Source organism: Hypanus sabinus, unplaced genomic scaffold (genome assembly GCF_030144855.1).
Source record: "Hypanus sabinus isolate sHypSab1 unplaced genomic scaffold, sHypSab1.hap1 scaffold_732, whole genome shotgun sequence".
NCBI lineage: Eukaryota > Metazoa > Chordata > Chondrichthyes > Myliobatiformes > Dasyatidae > Hypanus > Hypanus sabinus.
The window spans coordinates 183,390-191,891 of NW_026781583.1; the positions used below are offsets into that span (position 1 = coordinate 183,390).

Consider the following 8,502-nt stretch of genomic DNA (forward strand, 5'->3'; position numbering starts at 1 on the left):
AAATTCTAGAACCAAGTGTTTGTTGCAAGGTCATCACTAATGCCCCAACCATGTCTTCAGCCAGCGCTTTTTTAAACTCTGGGGTGTACAGCATCTGGTCCCTCCAGTCTACCTTCAGACTTTTGAGTTAGTCACTTAACTTCTCTCCGGGCATGGTAACTTCACACACTTCATACCCCTACAACCTGGAACTTCCATCACGCGGCTGGTGTTTTCCAGACTGAAGACTGATGCAATATACTATTCAGTTCGTCCGCTATTTCAAGGTCCCACAGTGCTACATCTCCAGCATCGCTGTCAGCGATTCGATGCTCGATCTCGCTACTTTTCTTACCTTAAGTATCGGAAGAAAAGTTTGGTAACTTTGCCAATATTGTTAGTCAGTTTACTTTCGTACTCTATCTTTACCTTCATAATGCCTTTCCAGTACTCCAACTTCCAAAAAAATATTGCTCAATTGTACTTTTTATTACTCAATTGCTCTTTTGCTTTTTATGTTGGTTTTGAAATCTCGTATTAAGACCTTAAGATATAGGGAAGAAGTAAGCCGTAGGGCCTATTCAGTCTGCTTCGCCAGTCAATCATGGACTGACCCCAAACTTCCATCATTCTCACGACCCTGTCTCTTCACCCCATAACCTTTGAGGCCCTGGATAATCAACAACCTTTCTATCCCTGACATAAATACACCGAGTGGCCTGGCCTCCACAGCCGCGCGTGGCAACAAATGCCACAGATTACCACCCACTGACTGAACAAATTTCCACTAATCTCAGTTCTAAATGGACGTCCTTCAATCCTGAAGCGGTGCCCTCTATTGCTAGAATCCCCTACGATGGGAAATCACTTCGCCATATCTGATCTGTTTAGCGAATTTAACATTTAGAATGTTTATATGATATCCGGCTCATTCTCCTGAACTCCATGGAATACAACCCAAGAGCTGCCAAATGTTGCTCATACGGTAACCCTTTCATTTCTCGAATCATTAGGGTTATTAATTATCAATCATTAATCTTCGCTGAACCATCTCCAATAGCAGTATACCTTTTCTAAAATAAGATCCGCAATAAGACACCTCTCTCTCCTCACTTGTGCTGCACCGGTGAAACACCACTGGTAACCAGCACCTAGACCAGTCGCGCAGGAGTTTCCTTTCAGAAAACTATACAGGCTTTGTCCTGTTTTGTCATGTGCCTGCAGGTACTCCGTAATCTCATCCCCAACATCAATTCCGACAACTTCCCAACCACTGATAACCGGCTAACAGGCTTTCTTAAATAGTGATATAACGTTTGCAATTTTCCTGTCATCCGGTACGCCAAAATCTATTGATTCTTGAAAGATTATTGTTAATGCCTCCACAATCTGTAGGATTAAAATGTGGGGGTATAGCTCAGTGCTAGTGCATTTGACTGCAGATCAAGAGTTCCCTGGTTCAAATCCAGGTGCCCCCTTCAAAAAGTATCTGACCACAGCGATGATATAGGATGTAATTTCATTGATTGGACTTTAATGGCGATAGGTGTGCGGTGATAAATTTTGCTAGGACTGATCAAGGTAGGCCATACATAGCAAATGATAGGGCATTGAGGAATGCAGTAGAAGAAAGTGATCTAGGAATAATGATGCATAGTTCCCTGAAGGTGGAATCTCATTTGGATAGGCTGGTGAAGAAAGTTTTTGGTATGCTGGCCTTTATAAATTAGAAAATTGAGTATATTGAGAATTGGGATGCAATGTTAAAATTGTACAAGACATTGGTGAGGCCAAAATTGGAGTATTGTGTACAGCTCTGTTCAACGGGTTATAGGAAAGATGTCAACAAAATAGAGACAGTACAGAGGAGATTTACCAGAATGTTACCTGGGTTTGAGCACCTTAGTTACAGGGAAAGGCTGAACAAGTTAGGCCTTTATTCTTTGGAGCATAGAAGGTTGAGGCGGGGCTTTATAGAGGTATTTAAAATTAAGAAGGGGATAAATAGAGTTGACGTGGATAGGCTTTTTCCATTGAGAGTGGGGGAGATTCAACCAAGAGGACTGAATTGAGAGTTAAGGGGCAAAAGCTTAGGAGTAACACGAGGGGGATCTTCTTTACTCAGAGAGTGGCAAGTATGTGGATCGAGCCTCCAGTAGAAGTGGTAGAGGCAGGTTCGATATTGTCCTTTAAAAAATGGATAGTTATATGGACAAGAAAGAAATGGAGGGTTATTGGCTGAGTGCAGGTCTTGGGACTAGGCGAGATTAACCGTTCGGCACGGACTAGAAAGGTGAACAGACAGATGTGTCTTGCCCCGGGTTCTTGCATTCCTGTTGCAAGAGTGAGATCCAGAACATAATAAGAACACCAGGCCACGCATCTTGACGCTTCAGATATTAAGGGATGTCTGCGTCTCCTCGGGGAACACTCTGGGGAAGATGCAGGTCACAGGCCAGTTTTGTCTGACCGCATGTGTTGTCAGCGGTAGAGCGGTGCACACACTGGGCAGAATGGGCAGCGGATGTTCGATGTGATCTACGTCTGTCTCGATGGAACTACAATAATTCTCCTGTGCTCTGATGATGGAAAAGGGTTAAAGTTTTCCTGTGTTCACATTCTCTGGTATCGGTACTGACTATACACTATGCCGCTGATCGCTGCCCCGCCGTAGTCCAACCGTTACTCCATCCAGCTGCATGACTCAATAAAGCTGATGCTGTTTGCATTAAACTGGTCTCTGTCTCTTGACAGACACTCGCTGTATTCGGTAACGGCGAACCTTTGGGACGGTCTGTGGAGCCCCACTGGGCGCATAGAGTAGCCTGCTCCCAAAGCAGAGAATGCAGTGGCCTGAAACAACCCATCTCGTTTCCCTGCCAACGCCGAGCTACTCTGAGGCAACTACCATATACTATGTCTGGAATTTGTTGTTCTCCAGCAGCAGCTCAGTGAACTAAATACTGAATTGTGCTATTAAGATAAGTGTTTTCAGATAAATATGTAAATCTTACGCAAAGGGCAAATAGTGATAGCGTTCATTAGCTAGAAATCTGCTGCTGGAGAGTCATAAACTGTCCCTGAAACTGGGAATGTTGAGCCAAGTCCTCATTGATAGTGTAAATGAGAAGAGGGTATGTCCAGGATTGAATATCCTTATAGATGGATGTCCCATTTCTCATCATCCCACTTCGACGCCTGAGATGCTGGTTGCCGTGATGCACTTAGTTGAGGTTTCTGCAGCTTCCTTGTTTAAATTTTTTGTGGAATTTCGGCCGGGTCATCATTGCGGGTTCAGGGCTGAGTTGCGCTTTTGGGAGATTCAGTGCTCACTCAGCCCATTAACGCAGTGAGGGTCGTGGAGGAAACCGGCAGCTTGGGATCCGATGTAACCTGACACCGCGTCCCTGCACGGTTCTCCCAAATATTACAGTAGATCACAGCCGAGCATGCCACTCGAACACTGGACGCTGCCCTGCTGTTCTCCAGGACAATGGATAAAGAAACCTGATTAACGCTATTGTATATTCCAGGACCCTATTGGCATCAGTTCCAAGATTATTTAAATATTCAGCTGTTTGCACCCTAACATTTCCCTATGGACCGTTCCGATTGCTACCACCTCCAGTAGCTCGGGGGTTCGAAGATTCCGCAGATAAGATCATAATATAGAAGCGTAGAACAAGGCCAATTGAGCCAGCGTGTCTGTTTCGTCTTTTCATCATGGCGAGTTCATTTTCCCTCCCAATAGCTGTCTACCGTCGCCCGCTTCCCTTCACATGGTTCAATGTATCAAAGTAAGACTTAAATATTCTCAATTCACTGGCCTGCACTGTTGACTAGAACAATTAATTCCACAATTTCACCAAGTTCTGGCTAAAGAGAATCTTTCTCCTCTCTATCTCTCTATTTTGTTTCGGCATCCTCCCAAGAAGACATCTCACTGCCCTTTCAATCTGAAACCCTGTCTCCTGCAGCAGTTCCTCAGCCACACATTCATCTGCCGAATTATCCTTTTCTTGTGCTCTCTACCATGTGGCACAGAAAGTGCTCGAAAGTTAACTACCGTGGATATCTTGTTTTTTTTTCCGTATCCTAGAAACATGCATGTTAACATGGAGACATAGAAAACCTGCTGCACAATACTGGTCCCTAGGCCGACAAAGTTCTGCCGAACATGTCCCTGCCTTAGAAATTGCTAGGCTTACCCATGTCCCTCTATTTCTTTAAGCTCCATGTACCTGTTCAAAAGTCTTTTAAAATGCGCCTGTCAAATCCGCCTACACCACCGTCGCCGGCAGCCCATTCCATGCACTCACCACTCTCTGAATAAAAAACTTCCCCCTGACATCTGCTCTGTACCAACTTCCCAGCACCTTAAAGCTGTGTCCTCTTGTGGCAACCATTTCAGGCGTGGGTAAAAAAGAAAAAAATGGCGATCCACACGGTCAATGCTTCTAGCAACCTATCTCTCTAAATCTCTCTTCAGTACCTCTTAAACTTTTTCTGTTGATGTTATTCGTACTGATAGGTAAGAAGACATCCGGCTGCCTACATTTTAACTTCAGAACGCTATGGACCCGATCTGAGACATCTCTAATCCTGGCAGCTGAGAGGCAACAGACCATCCGGGAGTCTCTATCGCGCCTACAGGAACTCCACACCGCTCCGCGGACGTTTTAATCTCCTTTCAACTCTATCCCCTTCAATACTCTTCACTTCTGAGCGGCAGCAACAGATTCGGTGCCAGTAACCTAGTCACTGCGACCCCCGTCCCTCCCTTGTAGGCAGACATTAACGGAATGTACAGCGCATTTCTTAGAGGGGAGCGGGCACAGATTACTCTGCTCCCATTTCCTTTCCTTCTTTTGACAATAGCCCAGCGACCTCCCTCCTGCAATATATAGACGCCTACATCCCTGTAGCTCCAACCTATAACCATTCTCTTTTGTGAGCCAACATTCATCGAGCTACAGCGCAAGTTGTTTAATCTGTTTTCAGGAGAGCTACAGCTCGATGCTTTTGATGCTAATCTGGTTATCTGGGAGACCACATCTGACGCACGCAGCAAAACAATGCCACCGGAGATATTCTCTCTGCACGATTGTGCGTTCATGGACGAGGAATGAAGAATTATGAAGAAAAATAGAAACACACCTGATAATTAGCTCAACTAAACCTGATACCGCAGAAGCATGATGATCCAACAACACTCACAACAATGCCCTTACCCAGAATGGCCGCCCCGCAGGGTTAACGCTAATTTTACTGAACCTTTCTAATGAATCCCGCTCAGTTATTGGCCGCAGTCCAGCTAAAAATATAATTTTGTCTCTTAAAACTTGGGAGCGGACCTAAAGGTCGCAGTGTAAATCTGAAAACCTCCCCCGAATTTCCGCCTTTTAAATCTTGAATGGGGATCTGATTGTACTGGTAAACTAAAGGTTTTCACACTGTTTCCTATAATCATCAAGCTCAGCTTCTCCACTGCCACATTACTTCCGTTTCGACAACAGTCAGGGTCCGGAGGGGTGTTCCGCACAGCATGTCTGGATAGATAGATAGTTAGATAGATAGATAGATAGATCGACGGATACGTACATAAGCCGAATGGACCGCAGTTAGGTACTGGAATATTGCGTGCAAAGAGAGGCATCAGGAAGGGAAAGGCAGGCACCTCAATGTTCCTGGATGCCATACGACCATAACGCGATGCTATATTGAAGCAGAATCTGGCCATTCGGCCCACCGAATCTGCTTCGCCATTTATTCATGGATGATCCATTACCTCAAGCCTCAGACTCGTGCCTTCTTCCTATAATCCTTTACACATCTGTAAACCCTTGTCTTGAATATTCTCGATTTATATATTCTCAGCCGCCTGTAGAATCGCGTTCTCCAGATTCACGTCTCGGCCTACATGTATTCCTCGTCTTTACCATTCCAAATCTTTGGACCAATACTGTGAGACTGCGCCCTCTGGTCCGAGATCCCCCACCATAGATTCGTCCTCTCCAGGTCGAGTTCTTTTAGCATTCGACTGGACCAATGGTTCCATTTACTCTTAAGGAAATACTTACTCTTCACATACATCCTCGAAACCGAAGAATACCCTGGGAAATGACTGAAATCCGAAAAAAGTACTCCCTCTTCCTATTCCACCACCCCGTCACTTGCTCTGTCAGGATGCATCAGGGTTGACCACTAACAGACAAGTAACAGCAAACCCCAGGAAGAGTGACCATGTACTGCAGGTAAACAAATCTTATTATTCACCCGGTAATTTCGACATTCTTCATGCTCTCACTCTTACTAATAGGGAGCGAGAGATTTCCCCGCTTCCACAGGGAGATGGGAGGAAAACACAGGTCATCTATAATGATGTTCCCAGAAACTGAGTGCAGAGTTAGTGAGAAGGATTCGATAGATTTAGTCTCACCCTAACTGAGACTTGCCTTCATCGGGAACGGTGATGAACAACACTTAGGAGTCCCGCTGATGGGTACATGGATGGGAGGGGGATGAAAAGCGACGCTTCTGGTGTAGGTCGATAGTACTAGACCAGACCATAGGCCGGCACACATCAGAAGAGCCAGGTGCTCTACTTACGTAAGTGGTGTTCGATAGCTCAACATCCTATCCCTAAGCGTCCTCTCCAGTAACTTTTCAAACTCTGACGTGAGATTCAACAATCTATATTTTCTTGCATTATATATTCCCCGTCTTAAATAATAGAATGAAATTTGACTCAACTTTTCTGGGATCTTATGTGTGGCTGCGTGAACACTGGTCAAGACGGAGCAATCTCAACTCCTGCCGCTCTCTGAATAAAATGCGATTTACACAGTGGGCCTTGGGGAATTACCCAGCTCACTGATCTTTTTCACTATATTTTTTAGTGATCTCGTACTTACAAAAAGAAAATCGGTTTTGATAAGTAAAGCACAGGAAACGATTCTTCACAGAGTCTTCCAGCAGGGAAAAGACCCTCCAGCTCATGCGCCCATGCGATTTAGGGGTACATTCAAAGTAGTTCAAGTCCCAGAAGAGCTGGATCAAAGGCAGCCAGATGTGACTAATTTAAATGTACAGCTTTACAGTATCGAACGGGCGGACAGAAGGGCCTGTGTCACCACTGTAAGTGAGGGTTTCATCCGAACCGTGACTCTATCCATCTCAATAGATCCTGGCTGACCTGTTCCTTGAACAGTTGCATTAAATCCGACTTAGTATTCGATACAAAGGATCTTTTATTTTGTGCTTGAAGGCTGCAGAGAAGAGTCATCATGATTGCAGGGGCTTGTTCCATAATAACGTGAAACCAAAAGGCATGGGGGCAGAATTATGCCATTCAGCCCATTCAGTCTGTCCCGCCGACCCCACATCCCACACCGAATCCCTTGCACATCGCCATATCTTTTGATGCCCTGACCAATCATGTAATGATCAATTTCTTGAATATATATAGAAATACACATAAAAATGTTGCCTCCAACGAAGTCTATGGGAAAACATTCCACAAATACACTACCCTCCGACTAACTGAATTCGTCCTTCCCTCTCACAAACTAAAGACAATCTGCAGATGATAGAAATCCAAGCAACAAATGCTGGTCGATCTCATAATTGGAAAAGCAATTGACGTCTTGGGACGAGACCAGTCTGCGGAAGTAGAGAATAAAAAAAAGATGAGGAGTAGATTTATAAAGAGTAACATAAAGAGATAGGAGAAACCAGGAGGGGAATGGGTGAAATAAATAGCTGCTGAAGCTGATTGCTGGAAGAGATACTGAGCTGGAGAAGTGGGAGTCTAACAGGTGAGGACAGGCGGGCAAGGAGATAAGGAGAGAGACGGAAAAGAGGATGGGACTAGTGAAGGAGGGAGGGAGTACCACTACCGGAAGTTTGAGAAATCGTCATCATGCAGTCAGATTGGAGCCTACCCCGACGGAATGTGAGGTGTCGTTCCTCCAACCTGAATATGGCCTCGTCGCGACAGTCGAGGAAGCCAGGAATTGACATATTGGAATGGAAAGTGGCATTAAACTGGGTGGCCAGTGGCAGATATCTCTTCTTTTGGGTGCTCGGCGAAATGGTCTCCCAACCTGCGTCGTGTCTCACCAACATACGGGGCGCCATACTGATGTCGATGTCTACTCCATCCATTGCCCTACCTTCATTAATGAGTTTTGTTTCATTGTCAGATAATTCTATCAGGTTCGTAATACACGACCTGTCCTTGACAAAGCCATGCTGACTACCACTAATCGGATTATGCCTCACCATAGGCTCACTAATCCTGACTCCCAGAATCTTCTCCAACAACCTACCCACGTCACTAGGCAGTAATATCATGGATTATCTCTAATCCCTTTTTTGAACAAGGAAACATCATTTCAAACTTTCGCTTCTTCTGGTACTTCCTTCTTCCCTAGTAATGATGCAAAGATCATCACCAGAGACTAAACAATCTTTTTCCTCGTTTCTCAAGTTAGGCGGTGCTATATATCATCCGGTCCCGGT

General features: G+C 45.0%; 1 non-coding gene across 1 annotated transcript; it reads left to right on the forward strand.

Moving 5' to 3' along the window:
• Positions 1–1,385: 1,385 nt before the first annotated feature.
• trnac-gca (transfer RNA cysteine (anticodon GCA)) lies at positions 1,386–1,457 on the forward strand. Its single transcript has one exon. It is a non-coding gene; the product is annotated as a tRNA-Cys (tRNA).
• Positions 1,458–8,502: the final 7,045 nt, after the last annotated feature.